Genomic DNA, 15,469 nt, shown 5'->3' on the forward strand with positions numbered 1-15,469 from the left:
GTTATTTCTCATGGGCTAGAAAGTATATTGCCAAGTACTCACGAGTAAAATCTCTGAAGAAAGTTCTTGGAAAGATTTTTTCAAAGCGGAGTTGAGGTCATTTTGTTTTCCCTTCCAGGCATTGAAGAGAGGATTTATCTTTTCTACTTCTTCTTTTAAACAGATCAGGAAACTGGGGAGTGAAGAATAATGAAAGAACTGCAATCTGATCCTGCCAGCAGTGAAAGGGCGAGGTAAGAATTTGACTTTTATCCAGCTCAAAGTCACTCCCATCTGTTGGAGCAAAGAGAAGCCTCAGAGCCGGTCTCAGAGATCACCCACAGCTGGGAATAGCCAGGCTTCCTGTTTAGGTCACTCCAACTCTTTTTAGGCTAATTTCGCCAAATTATTCTAAAGCCTTTTCTATTATGAAGGAAACAGACAAAGGAATCAGCTTATACTAAGATTTCAGAATTACTATTTTTGAATAACTATCTCTTTTACTTTTCAGGATTCTTTGTAATCAGTTAAAAAAAAAAACACTGTTTTCCCCCAGAGCTATATATTTTTAAAATATTATATATTTGTCATCATGTAGTTACTTAATAAAGTGAAACTTTTTTTTTTGCAGTTTATTTCTTCTTCAAATTATTTCATCCACGTTGTCAATATATTTGTGAAAAACACCTGAGGGCTATTGAAATTCCCTTTGATTAGAGAGGCAATGCAACGTATTGCCTGTTGCAGAATGTCAGGCTGTAAACCCTGCCTCAGCTACTTACTAGCTTTGCAACTTTGGTCAATTATTTAAACTCTCTGTGCCTCAGTTTCTTTTTCCCTAAAATAATGATAAAAGTTCCTAAGTTTGATATAAGTAGTAAATGGATTAATACATATAATATATATACATATAAATAGACATATAAAGCACTTAGTCCTCCACACATAGCAAACCTTCAATAAATGTTAACTATCATGTTTATTGCTGTTGTTTATATCATAATTATTATTTTACATGATATGTAAATATTTAAAGGCATCACTCACTTTGCTCTGCTCTAGGTCACTATCGCTGAAGTTAACCCTTGGTATTTCCGTAATGGAATTATGGCCATATCAGGCTAAGATCACTAGAGATTTCGTAAGATGGCAGAATCTTCTTTGCCATGACGGCTGAAGTCATTTGATCAGAAAATCCATCAGTTTCTTGTTTTCTCCATCTCTGATTGTCTTCATGTCTTCAACTTTTCTTGCTTCCTTCCTTTGACCTCTGGGTAAGGGGTTGTTACTGAGTCCAGGCTCATACTACTCGCCTCAGGACAGGCCAATAAATCAAGAGATGGGCTGTTGGGGCAAGGAATAGCGACGTTATTCAGAAAGCCGGCAGGCCGAGAAGATGGTGGACTCCTGTCCCAATAGAACCATTTTGCCTGAGTTAGAATTCAGGCTTCTTTTATACTAAAGGGGAGGGAGGAAAGTCAAACCTTTCCTAGTTCCCCTCAGCCTCTGGAGAGGCTGTGTTAATTTCTTCCTCTCTGCAGTCATTCACAGGTGGGCCTAGTCAGGATGTTTTCTGGTGAGCTAAACAAAAGTATTTTAATTTAATGCTCATTACCTGGGAGGCAGGGTTCCCAGAGATGGGCCATTATGTATAATTTAAGCTTATAGGCAACATCCCTTTAGTGATTACCTTGTAATAGAATACAAAGGTCCTTCCCTATTACAGGGTAACTTTTCCTCTTGTGTGTTTTTACTATTTATTGAATAATTCCTAGGTGTCTGGTACATAAATTACCTCATTTAATTCTCACAGCCAGCTTGTGAAGAAAGCCCTCTCTGCATGACCATTTCACCATTTCATGGGTTTAAGAAGGTTAGGTATAGTTTGTGGAGCACTGATTCAAATCATGTAGTCTGACTTCAGAGCACAGATACTTAAATACTCTTCTATGTTTCTTTCTCACCCACGTTCTGGATTTCATACCACAACAAAACTTTGCTGTGTGTTGAAACTTTGTTTCTAATGAAGTTAAAAGCAGTCCTTCCCCAGGCCTAGTTCAAGAACTTTGCTGTATAATTATTACCCCTTATTACCTGTTGCAACTCAAGCACATTCAATGTTCCCTTCTTGCTCAGATTGTTTAGGAAAGTTGCCTGTTCTTGGACTGAAGTGGACATTGATTCATTTTTTGGCCAATCTGTAGGCTTTACTAAGGTAGCAGTAAGCTCAGCAAATCAGATTTCCTTTTTGGAAACTTGTACTAAGAGCTATAGATAAAAGTATACAGTGCCAGGCTCTTAACTAAAAAGCCAAGATAGAGGAAGTGCTGACATCCAAAATGGTATGCGCCAGATGATTATGTGGAGAAAGCTAGTTGAGAGTGAATGGTGAAAGGGATGAATGAAAGAGTGTGTGTAACCTCTGAGAGAGAAACAGGGAAAGAATGAAAGCAAGAACAAGACTGAGAGATGAGATGAGAGATGAGAAAGTGATGCCTGAGCTCTACAGTGACAGTCCTTCCCAGGCCTAGTTCAAGTTTTTCTAAGTACTCAAGAACATATACCCTTGTAATAAACCCTTTTTCCCCCTAAGGTCATTTAAAAAATCTCTTTTTCTTACTATGTAAAGAACCCTATTTGAAAGAGCCACAACTGAGCTGAAGTTATTTTCTCAAAGATCATTGATTTCATATTTAAGTTGCACTTGACATCAGTGAAGACTTTTTACCATTTTATTTCCAAGTAATTCACACACACTTGGGTATTCTTGTGCTGAAAAGAATGTGGGAAATTGATGTAAACTACTGTTAAGGTAAGACAACCTGATGCTGTCACTTAAGGGCTCTGTGGACTCAGCTTTTCTCTCCCTGAGGCTCGCGTGAGCTCCTTTTTGAGGTTTTGTTACTAGTTTGCCTATCTATTGTGTACAACTCTAAGTCTAAATTATTTGGATAAAAAGATTTTCTCACCACCAACTTGACTATGTGCCATCGTATCTTAAAGTTCTTTGCATCTAATCATTATCTGGATGTTCCACGTACCCACCTAATACTAAACACTCTCCTTTTCATTTCTCACCATACTCTGTTAATTTTGTCTTTCCAACTCTCACACAATTCAAATAACATTTCAGATTTTTATGAGCTTTATGAGAAGTTCATGAGTTTTATGATTCTATATTTTTCATTTTCCTGCCAGATGATGTGCATGTCCCACATAAAGGTTACTCTTCAAAATTGGATCACAATAAAGATGACCCACAAAGGGCACTGAAAATAAAACCCTTTCTTCATAAAAACCCTGTTGATTTGGGGATAGTTTGTTATCAAGCATAACTTAGGAAGAGATAAATAATATACTCCCTACCCCCTTACCTTCTTCCCTTAAAGATGTGTTATATTGACCACATATATATTATGTTATGTAACCCTGGACCCCATACCCTCAGTCCCCCTGGTGTCCTGTGTTCCTTTTCACCCTATGCACTTCACTGTAGGATATGAAGTAATTTGGGGGGAGTGCTTTCTGGAAATTTACTGATGTTAAGCAGCAGTATAAACAAAATTAAGCAACAATCAATTTCAAATATGTTGCAGATTAAAGTTTATTCTTGTTAAGTAATATAGTAATAACAAAAGGGTTTTCAGAAATTTTACAGTCACAAGCAAGCTGACTCCATCTGTAGGAAAACTTCTCAAATTAGGTTAAATCTTTACATGGAACTCAAAATAAATACACACATGCAAATTGAGTACTGGAATCATCATGTTATTTTTGTTTTCTCTAATTCATATTTCTTATTAATAAGATATCCCTTGCCCAGTTTAAAATGAGAATGATTTTTGAGAAGTAGTGGTAATATGTGAGACCATGAAGTCATGATTGAGGGTTACTCAGCCCTCTCAGGAGCGTCTCCACAGGAATCTCAGTGATAATTTGCATTATTAACAGGTGGACATCTTGAGTAAGTGATTTTCCTTCATTAGGCAAAATATATTGACTAAGAGAGTTGGGAAGCCTAATCATTGTATCATCTGTGTTTAGGCATTGCATTTCACAATAAATTATTGCTACTTATTGATATTTAAAAAAAATACATCATGTCTCAAACAGAGGAAAAATAAAATAAGTTGAATTCCTAGCTATTTCCTTATGATTTTCTAGAATTAGATAGTCTATTAGATGGCCTGGTATATTACTTTGAAACTTTGCTTTAATTAATGTGTTTTTTTTCCCTAATCTTTTTTAGTTTGTTTAACTCTTTCTGTGAGAACTTGGAAAGTATATCTCTTGTTTCTTCCTGTCCCTACCTAACTCTATATGGAAGGTAAAAATCTGGACAGGGCCTTCTTGCCCAGCTTGCTTTTTCATCCTTTCTGGAAACTTTCCTAAGAGAGAAAAAATGTCCAGATAGAAAAGGTGACCTCCTGTGGGATGCAATTTGATAAGCAGTGAGAAAAAGTCTCACATTTCCCAATGTCTTATTCCAGGTTCTACCATGTGTGAAATGCACCCAATAATGAAAAATGCATTTGTCTGCTCACCATATAGTCTTTTAAAGTTCAAGTTCTGTTAGGAGAATGATAAAGTCATTATGTACCAAAAACTATTTTGTTATTTAAAGATTTTAACTAAATGAACTCATTTGATTTTTGTAACAACTCTATGATAGTACACAGAGTGTCTAAATAACTTACAAATAGTAAGTCCAACTCCAGAAGCCTTGAGCTTAACAATTATGCCATTCATAATTGTTGTCTCACTACATTTTTTTAAGACCAAGGTGGATCCCTTTTTCATTACAGCATGGATGGGATCATTACAGATGCATAAAACCTTGGTTGGGTGAACACAAACAAAGAGAGAAGAGGCCATGGAAAGGAGAAGCAAAAATGTTGAGAAAAAATTCACAGTCCTGTTCCTGAGGGAGATTAACCACTGCTGAGCTCACCTGAGTTTCAGTAAATACTCTTTCTTTAGGAAATCTGCCTGGAGACTCCCTTCAAAGAAAGTCCAATCTCAGATAACAATGGAAGGGAGTAATCTTAATTTCTATAGTTTCTACCTGCTTGCTTCTGCATTCGAATGTCAAGACTTGAAGTTTATACTTTCAACAACTTTGCGTTTTATCCTTTAATCTAGACTTTAATTGCTTTGCTTTATTTATTTTCTGCATTTAAAACTGGTTTTAGGCTTTTAGTTTTCTGGTCCTTTTAATTATTTTGTAATACTATTATTCTTAATCATTCTTCTGATTTATATTACTAGTACTATTAATCCCATCTATAATATTTTAACTAGTTTTATTACTTTTAGTGTTATTTTAATTCTCATTTTTATGGAAGTATCTATCTTAAGTATTATTATTGGTACTATATTGATGAAGATATAATGTATGATGCCCATGTGTGTCAATATAGCATGGTGTAAACCAGGGAAGTTGGGTCTTTATTTCCTTCAAGTTGATATAGCAGCAAGCCCTCAATTCCCTAGGATAGACTATCCTCCCTTAACCAAAGTAGGACTCAGTGACTCTAAGATTACCGCATTGAATAATTTGATAGGCCCACAGAAAAAAATTATTTCCAACCACTGGCTTACCTATACTGCCAGGACAGACACTGGCAAATTGCATGAAAAGTCTATCTTCTCACAGCACATACTTTCATTCTGAACCTCCCAGAAAGATTGCGTGTATGGATAGGTAAGTTTTATTCCAGTCTCCACTACCAACATACACATATTAATTTACTACTTTTTATTCACTGTGTTTGAGGGGTAGTTACTTACACCGTAAATCACCTCTCTTATTGATTAGGAATGCTAAGGAAAGTTTGCCTCAGAGAGGATTGTCCTTATATCCCCATTCCTATTGTTTTAGATTTAGGGAGTTAATCCCTTGATAGATTCTGCCCTCAGAAATCCTTGCTGATTAGATAGTGTGATCCTGCCCAGAATTTCAAAGTATAGGACATCAGCTACCATCTCATTTTCTCCTTTACTGTAATATCAGCTGGGTTTTTGGATAATAATTTTCCAGTCAAAATATTTTATTTTTATATCTCTTAGTTAAATATACATTTGTATTTTCACTATTCTTTTCTAAGAGGACTCAGAAAAACAATATTATACAGTGTCATTTGGAATTCTGAAAAAAAAGGAAAAAAGGCACACTACGATGGTGGTTTTATGATTATCTGCCTCACTTTGTCTAATGATAATAAGACACAACTACAAAAGCAAGAATGGTTGGTAGGCAGAGTTGGTAGGTAGAGTAGAGTTTTGGTAAGAAGCATAAAAATATAAATAACAGATAAATTTTGTTTTAGAAATTTAAAACTTGTTTCTCATAAGTTTATACATTTTTATTAAATATTTTTACTTTACAAATTTCTTAGGGAAAACTAAAAAGTATAAAATAAAATAGCATATAAATATACCACACAGACGTATTTATTAAGCACCAACTGTATGACAAACACTGTTCTAGGATTTAAAGAGACAGCAAAGAACATGACAGATACAACTCTGTCTTCTTGGAACTTTAATTTTAGTGCCATAAACTGAATGCTACTAATGATAACAATTCTTACTGAGTGAATGAGGATTACAGCAAACAAAAGAATGTCTCACCTTTTAAAATATCTCCTTTTAAAGCTGCTTAGAAAGAAGTTATTCCAGGAGCTGCATGTGAGAGTTTATTTCTTCTTTCTAGTTTATAAAAAAATGTGTTAGTTTATCTTGTGGAGGTTTTCATCGATTATTCATTATGTGAAATTTAAAGACAAACATTTATTTATTTCCATCTTGATTAATTACTTAAAATTTTTAGAATAAAATTTCACGGTTAAAAATTATACTTTTATATCAGTTTCTAGCCACTTGAACTTCACAGTCTGATAGTACCCATATACCAACGCCCTCAACAACACTTTTAAAAGAATTAACTTATTTATTTATTTATTTTTGACTGCGTTGTGTCTTTGTTGCTACGTGTGGGCTTTCTCTAGTTGGCGGCGGGCGGGGGCTACTCTTCGTTGCGGTGCGCGGGCTTCTCATTGCGGTGGCTTCTCTTGTTGTGGAGCACGGGCTCTAGAAATTGGAATGCGATCCAAATTTTCAGGAACAGCGAGGAAAACGGTGGTACTCTGGTTACTATTTTCCTTTAAATTGTATGAAAATGATTCATTTCTTGCTCAGAAAAACTCTTTGGAACTATTTGTGATAAATTACTGCCCTCTGTTGGCAGCATGTTATATAAGTCTTAATTTATATTTTAAGGGTATTTAAAGTTAGAGTTATAACAAACCTCAACAACAAGATGAATAATTAAATCCCAGAGAATGGAAGTGCCTTGCCCAAACAGCCATAGTTTTTAAATGACAAGGGCAGGATGAGACCCTGGGTGTCATGACCTACCATGCCTTTTTTTTTTTTTTTTTTTTTGACTGCTTGGGTCTTAGTCGTGGCATGCGGGATCTTCGTTGAGGCATGCGGGATCCTTTCCGTTGCGGTGCGTGGGCTCTTCATTGTGCACGCAGGCTTCTCTCTAGTTGTGGTACGTGGGTTCCAGAGCGCGGGGGCTTTGTATTCTGCGGCACGTGGGCTCCCTAGAGGCACGCAGCTCAGTAGTTGCGGCACGCGAGCTTAGTTGCCCAGCAGCATGTGGGATCTTAGTTCCGCGATCAGGGATTGAACCCACGTCCCCTGCATTAGAAGGCGGATTCTTTACCACTGGCCCACCAGGGAAGTTCCCTACCGTCAGTCTTGTGTTGACTAAGTTAAAAACAGTAAATTTTTTTGCCTGAGGATATTTCCTATTTTCTGAGTCAAAAACAAAGTTTACAGTAGTCAAAGGAATTAAAGAAATTATTTCATTTTAAAAATTGAAATAAGATGTTTGTTCAGGTTAAAAATAAACCATGAAAAAAATAAAAGTGAGAAGAGAAAAAGAAACATCTTTCTTTCACTCTCCATCTAGATTCCACTCCCAGAGGTTGCCACTATTAACTGTTTCTTTGTCATTCTGGAAATTATATATATATGTGTGTGTGTGTGTGTGTGTGTGTGTGTGTATTTTTCAAAATTGAAGTACTGTTCTCCAACTTTTTACAAATGTAAAACATATTTTAGAGTTTATTCCACATTACTTTGCAGAGATATAACTCATTTTTTAATATGACTTCCTTTTATTGACACTTTTGAGGATTACAGACAAATTTAGAATGTCCTTATTTAGGATTACCTGACATTTCTTGTAATTAATTTAGATTGTGCATCTCTTCTTGGACTTTTACACAAGTGAAGCTGTTTTGTTCTCATTTCATTTTATCAGGGGACACTTGATTTGGGTTTGTCTCATTACTGATGACAGATGTTAACTTTGATCACTTCATCAAGGTGTTGTCTGCAGGCTTCTCCACTGTAAGCTACCCAGTTTTTCTGCTTCTGTGCACAGATAGGATTTGAGTGGCAGAAATGCTCAGCAAAGATACAAAATCAAAATAATTAGCTTGTCACATCCTTTCTCTCAGGTAGCAAGAAGAGTAGATCTTAGATGCTAAGTGTTATTTTCCCAAGAGTGCTGAGTGTCCATTTCCTGGCTTCTTGTTTAATTTTAATTCCTCTTTCTGGAAGAATGCACAAATTAGGGAGGTATCTGTAGTAGTTGCTCTTGGAATGTGGAATGGTTTGGTATATTAAACAATTCATGTAACTCTGAACTTTTTCATGTGTAAGTGTATACATAACATGTAGAGTAAACTAATAATTCTTTTCATTGGCAGTTAGATGAACACTGAACACCAGAACTGCTGACAGTTTTTTCTTAAAACATGTAATAATACAATCATATTTTCAAACATTACATTAAAATTTCAGTCATGTGAATTTTTATTTTAAATTTTGATATTAGTTAAAACTTTTCATGTTGCATTTGTATTTTAATAAATAATTTTGATTGCTTTAGAAGAAAAAACTTAAAATAAATGAAATTTTTTAATACTTAAATTTAATTTACATTTTGGACAAATTATTTCAAATTGCAGTAGAGGAAAATTATGTGATAATCTTGATTATCACATAATTATTAATTGTGCTGAAATGAAGGCAAGAAAGATCAATGGTATGGAATAAGTATACAAATACTCATAAATTATATATGTATTTAGTTTATTATTCATCCAAGCAGCACTCACCAATTAACCTGATATCAAAATATGCACAATAATAACTCAATTGGGATGTCTTACAATTTTGTCAGCTTTCAGGCATATAAAAATTATGGCTTTACATATCTTACAATTTCGCCTTTATGAAGTATATTTGTCTAAGTAAGATAGAAAATATTTTTTGTAGTACTTTTCTAACTTGATTAATAACTTTTAATATTTAACACATGTTCATCATTATGCGCTGCTGCCTTCCACTTTACTATAATGCAAACAGAGCATTTTCTGAATCATTCATTTACTATTTATTGACCACCTACTACATGCCACTATTGGGACTATTGCAGTAAGCAAACCAGATAAACATTACCGTTTTTTTGGAACTTACATTTTAGTACATTTTTCATCAAAAGGGTCAGGGGACATATTTAACATATTCAGGCATGTGATATTACTTTTGCCCTCTTAATAGCACACACTAACTTTCTCAATTTTCCTCATTGACATGACAAATTTTGCTGAATTAACATGTGATTTTGGTAGGAGAAAGTCATAACTGCAGAAGCATTCGTCAAAAGACTTGGAGGAAAGGTCTGGCCTTGGGGAAAATGTTTAGGGGGCAAAAGAAAGCAGAAGAATAATAGAAAAATGTCAATGTAGCCAACAGTATCCTCAAAATTTAACGAGTAGAATTTAAACAAGAAAGAAAGAAAATATAAATTTAAACTGAGTTTTGTTTCAGGTTGGAAAGGTATTCCAGAAAGTAAGCAGAATAAGCTTGATTAATTGGTACTGTAACATGTAAAATAAGCAATCACAAAACTATAGCCTCTATATCTCCGTGGAGACATAGTGATAAACAGCTGCTGCCCATTTTGCACACACAGAAAAGTAAGGTTAATTAGAAATACTGTAGTTGCAAATTCAGTTCCAGTAACAGCAAAATCAATTCAGGAAAAGGTATTTTCAAGGCATGATTTTTTTTGTGAGTTCTATTAGGATTGTGTCAGATCCATATATTAGTGATTCATTAGATGGCTTAGAAAGTGGGGTGCCTGCCAAAAACCCACCGGGACTGAGAAGAATATCTATTTCTACTTTTTTGGCAACAGTAATTTTTCTCTCGTTTGATGTGGAAGTCATTCAAAACCCAGGTGACAATCATTATAACCAAAGTCAGACTAAATAATGAAGTCATAAAGACAATACGTGGTTTTCATTCTCTCACAAAAATTTAAGAGATGAAACGCATAAATGACAAGGTTGATCTAGATTTTTCATGTTTGTCTTAAAGTCAGGGAGTGTACCTTTGCTTCCACAAAAATGGATGATGACTGAGTAATGCATTTACTTCAGCATGGTAGTTCAGGCTAAATTACCTATATGTCACTAAGCGTAGAAATAATCTTTGGTGAGTATTAACATTCCTTTATGGCACATGGGTTATGGGGCTGTTTCTCATCTTGGGACATTTCTGCTGATACTTGTTCTATTCATGCTTTGTGGATAGTCTTACTACTCCTAATCAATAAGGACCCAGACTTACTTTACTCTGAAACAGCCTTAACTCCAGTCCAGTTTACAGCCTCTCTGCCTCTTTAGAAGTAGTCAATATCCTGAAGTTGGGTGAATTTTTCCCATTTATGATGTTGTACATTGCTATATATGATATTTACACAAATAATTTATACAGTTGCTCCCTTTTTAATGTGAGTAAATAGTATTATACTCAACTTATTCTTTTGGACCTCTCTTTTTCACACATCATTACATTTCTAAAATGTATATATGGTCATATGTGTGGATCTACTTCTTTCGCTTTACCTATGGTATAGTATTCCATTTATTAAAACATACAATTAATTTTTTCCATTCCTCTGCTGAGGAGTAGTAGATTGATTAGCTTGCTTGCACTTGTTTTTGCTTCAGTGAACATTCTTAAACATGATACCTTGTATAAATGTAAGCATATCTTCAGGATAGATATGGAAGACTAGAATTGCTGGCTTGTAGAATAAGCAGTTTTTTAATTACACAAGGTATTGTTAAACTGCTCTACAAAGTAGTCTCACCACAGCACTATATAAGAGTACTAAAAAAAAAAAAAAAAAGAGTACTTATTTCTCCAGATGCTTGCAAAAAGTGTTGTCAGAATTTTAATTTTGCCTAACTGATATGTAAGAAAAGATGTCTTATTGTAGATTTGATTTTATTTCTTAGATTTTTTGTGAGAAAGTGTTCATGTTTATTGGTTTACTCTTCTGAGAAATGCCTGATCATATCCTTTGACCATTTAAAATATTTGATTTTCTGTTCTGCCTTCTTCTTGTTTAAATAAGAGCTGTTTCTTATAGATTCTGAAAAAAAATCCTCTTGGTTATATGGAATGGAGATTCCTTCTCCAAATATGTGTCTTGTCTTTTTAGTTTGTTTAGAGAATTTTTTGTCATATAAGAAATAATATTGAAGTAGGTAAATATATCAATATTTTCCTTCATGGCTTATGCTTTTAAATTTTTATTTAAAAAAATTCTACTACCATAATATGATGAATATATTATTCTACATTTTCTCTAAATTTTTACTTTTAAATCTTTATCTTTGAAATCATCATCTTTGTCTTCTGTTTCAAACATTTCAAAGTTCTTCAGCTATTTTTCCCTTTATATCTTCCATATAAAGTTTAATATCTGGTGTGCCCATTTCTTTGAAAAAATTAATATTAACTGGCATTGCACTAAATTAATAAATTAATTTGGAAAGATTAAGCTTGAACAGTTAAGGGAGCTGGACTTCAGTGATCTGGTGGATGTACTGACCTTAGCTAGGAGACAGGCAGCTCATCCACAGAAATAGAAGTGAAGGCTGGTTAAAGGTTGGCTTCATGGATGTGCTACTGGTGCGATCACACAGGGCATTGCACTGAGGAGGGTCCTGTGCTTGGTTTGATACCCTGCTGTCATCACCTTGAAACTGATAAATTTTATACTGTGTCACCCAAATATGTAGCTGGTCCTGGACAGGATATGGGTTCAGTTGCAAAGCATGGGTAGATAGGGTGGTGGGTGTATATGGAAGTTGTCTTCTGTTAGCTTGTATTTTCTCATGGAATGGGAAGTAAAGGTCATTTATCTCCCTGTGCTGCATTCTGGGTTATATCTCAAGGTCTCATATTCAATTCACCAAAACTCTCTGTGCCTAATCTGCTTTCAGTTGATTCAATTAATTTATTTTATTTTATTTATATATATTTTTGAATTTTATTTATTTATTTTTATACAGCACATTCTTATTAGTTATCTGTGATTCAGTTAATTTTTAATTGCAGTGACTGTACTTTAATTTTATAAGTTCTACTTGATTTTCTTTCAGTTCTGCCTTTTTTCATAATTTGGTGTTTTTTGATTTATGCTTTTAGTTTCTTGTTTGTCTTTAATAACTTTATACATACTTATTTTCTGGTCTTTTTTTTCTTTTGTATTTTTTTTGAAGTTTTTAGGTCTTTAATCATCCTGGTAGCTGTGGCTGCTAGTGATCATTTATGATGCTAATAATTTTGGAAATGTCCTCACCTTCACAGTGAGGTTGTTTGTGAGAATCTTGTCTTGGATTGTGTATCTTTTCAGAGAAATTGTGCATGTGCATATGCCAGATATCCCAAATGACTGCTATTATCCCACCTGGGAACTTTTTGTCACCTTTTCTTGATGTATTTTATTCCATAAAATTGTCATAATGCATTGAGTTTATTAGAACAATACAACTTACTGTCATTACTGGAAAATTGTTATAGAAAAATACAATCTATGATGTCAAGGATATGACTCACTCTCCTTGAAAGCGGCACCATTGTGTAGTGCAAAACCTGCCAAAAAATCCATGATGGTGCTGGTTTCACCTATTTTTAAGCTTCTTTTTTTCACTCCTACGGGCATTTTAAAACCATTAGAGTTGTGCAAATTTGATCTCAAACTCACTTAAGGAGCATGCTCATTGATTTAAGTAACTGAGGGAAACTTGTTTTCCTGCTTTAATCCCAGCAAAATATTCCTATGATCTACTTGTGCAGGTGGATAGATACTGCCATAGTCTTCCTTTTCAGTAATTGTGTAGCTCTCTGCATAATGTCAATTATTTGTAGGTGCCTCAGTTCTAACTTCCTGTTCATATAGACTCAAAACTTATTTCTTGTCGCCATGGGTATGTAAAACTAAACTCAGTGCCCAGCCACAGCCACAAGATCAGCCTACTATCTCCATTTCCTTTCTTGTTTTTCGCCCCCACCAGCCCTGGGGTATTCTCATTCTATCCTGAAAACACAGCAATATATTGTATCAGAAAAGTTATATTTTATTCAGCACTCGCGAAATTTCTAGCCAAAATTTTTTGTGTTATTCTACGCATTGCCTCAATCAGAATATTTCAATTGAATTCCACTGGTTCAGGAATTTACATTTCCCCTTCAAAACAAGAGGACAACTATGAGGACAACTACAAAGACAAAGGCAAGTTTTTGAACACCAATGCAAAATAAAATATTTATATTCCGCAAGTCCCTACTCCAACACTTTACTCTTTACTCTCAGTAGAAAATTTTATTTTGTTTGGGGAGAAAAAGGAGACTGCCAGATAGCATGTCATCAAATTTCCTGTTCCCCACTAGCAATCTTTTCTTTATTCATATTATACCTTTTTTCTAAGTTGTATGGATCATGGTTGAGTTAAAGCAAACAGAACCTACGATCTATTGTACAGCATAGTGTCTATAGTTAACAATACTGTATAGTATACTTAAAATTTTGTTGAGGATAGGTCTTATGTTAAGTGTTCTTATCACAAAAAGAGAAATAATATAATAATAATAATAATAAGGAGGGTAACAGAAACGTTTGGAAGTGATGAATATGTTTGTGGCATAGATTGTAGTGATTGTTTCAGATGTGAAATTAAATATGCACAGCTTTTTGTGTGTCAATCACGTCACAATAAAGCGGTTTAAAAAGAATAAGTATATTTTTACAGTGTTCTAAATGGGTTATAAATCATTGAGAGAGCTGTCAAAAGAGACTCTAATGTAAATTATCAATAGTAGAACTGTTGTCAAAGCCCCAGCAGCTCCTTCCATAATGAGAACTTGTCTATTGCATTGGTAAGTTGTTTCTATAGTTGCTGTTTCCAGACAAATGCCAACAGATACACATGAGCACATGTGTGCATGCACAAAGCACACACATATACAGACATGGTGCCATTACAACTGCTCACTTCAGAACCATGCTGCCTCTTCCACAATATGTGCAAATAATTAGAGAACCATGCACTCTGCTTCCCTCATCAATAACCTCAGTTCTTTTTTTATTATTAATTTTTATTGGAGTATAGTTGCTTTACAATGTTGTGTTAATTTTTGCTGTATAGCAAAGTGAATCAGCTATACATATACATATATCCCCTCTTTTTTGGATTTCCTTCCCATTTAGGTCACTACAGTGCATTGAGTAGAGTTCCCTGTACTATACAGTAGGTTCTCATTAGTTATCTATTTTATACATAGTAGTATATATATGTATGTCAATCCCAATCTCCCAATTCATCCCATTCCCCTCTTCCCCCCTTGGTATCCATATGTTTGTTCTCTACATCTGTGTCTCTGTTTCTGCTTTGCAAATAAGTTCATCTGTATCATTCTTCTAGATTCCTCATATAAGCGATATTATACGATATTTGTTTTTCTCTTTCTGATTTACTTCACTCTGTATGACAGTCTCTAGGTCCATCCATGTCTCTGCAAATGGCACGATTTTGTTCCTTTTTATGGCCGAGTAATATTCCACTGTGTGTGTGTGTGTGTGTGTGTGTGTGTGTGTGTGTATACCACATCTTCTTTATCCATTCCTCTGTTGATGGACATTTAGGTTGCTTCTATGTGCTGGCTATTGTAAATAATGCTGTAATGAACACTGGGGTGCATGTATTTTTTTCAATTATGGTTTTCTTCAGGTATATACCCAGGAGTGGGATTGCTGGGTCATATGGTAATTCTATTTTTAGTTTTTTATGGAACCTCCATACTGTTCTCCATAGTGGCTGTATCAATTTACATTCCCACCAAGAGTGTGAAAGGGTTCCCTTTTCTCCACACCCTCTCCAGCATTTATTGTTTGTAGATTTGGCCATTCTGACCAGTGTAAGCTGATACCTCATCGTAGTTTTGATTTGCATTTCTCTAATAATTAGTGATGTCGAGCGTCTTTTCATGTGTTAGTTGCCCATCTCAATAACCTCAGTTCAGATTCTAGTCTCATGTAAGTGCATTTGAT

At 34.7% G+C, this 15,469-nt stretch overlaps 1 protein-coding gene across 2 annotated transcripts in view; it reads right to left on the reverse strand.

The window, feature by feature from the left end:
- Positions 1–328, reverse strand: part of TFPI (tissue factor pathway inhibitor) — a 70,018-nt gene extending 69,690 nt beyond the window's left edge. The window contains exon 1 of one of the 2 annotated variants that reach the window (XM_036858583.1): positions 43–327. The gene's annotated coding sequence lies outside the window, so the exon portion shown is untranslated. Of the gene's footprint in view, positions 1–42 lie in introns of both variants that reach the window. The other variant, XM_036858585.1, reaches the window with a different exon arrangement.
- Between the last annotated feature and the right edge of the window lie 15,141 nt (positions 329–15,469).

Source organism: Balaenoptera musculus, chromosome 7 (genome assembly GCF_009873245.2).
Source record: "Balaenoptera musculus isolate JJ_BM4_2016_0621 chromosome 7, mBalMus1.pri.v3, whole genome shotgun sequence".
Taxonomy (NCBI): Eukaryota; Metazoa; Chordata; class Mammalia; order Artiodactyla; family Balaenopteridae; genus Balaenoptera; species Balaenoptera musculus.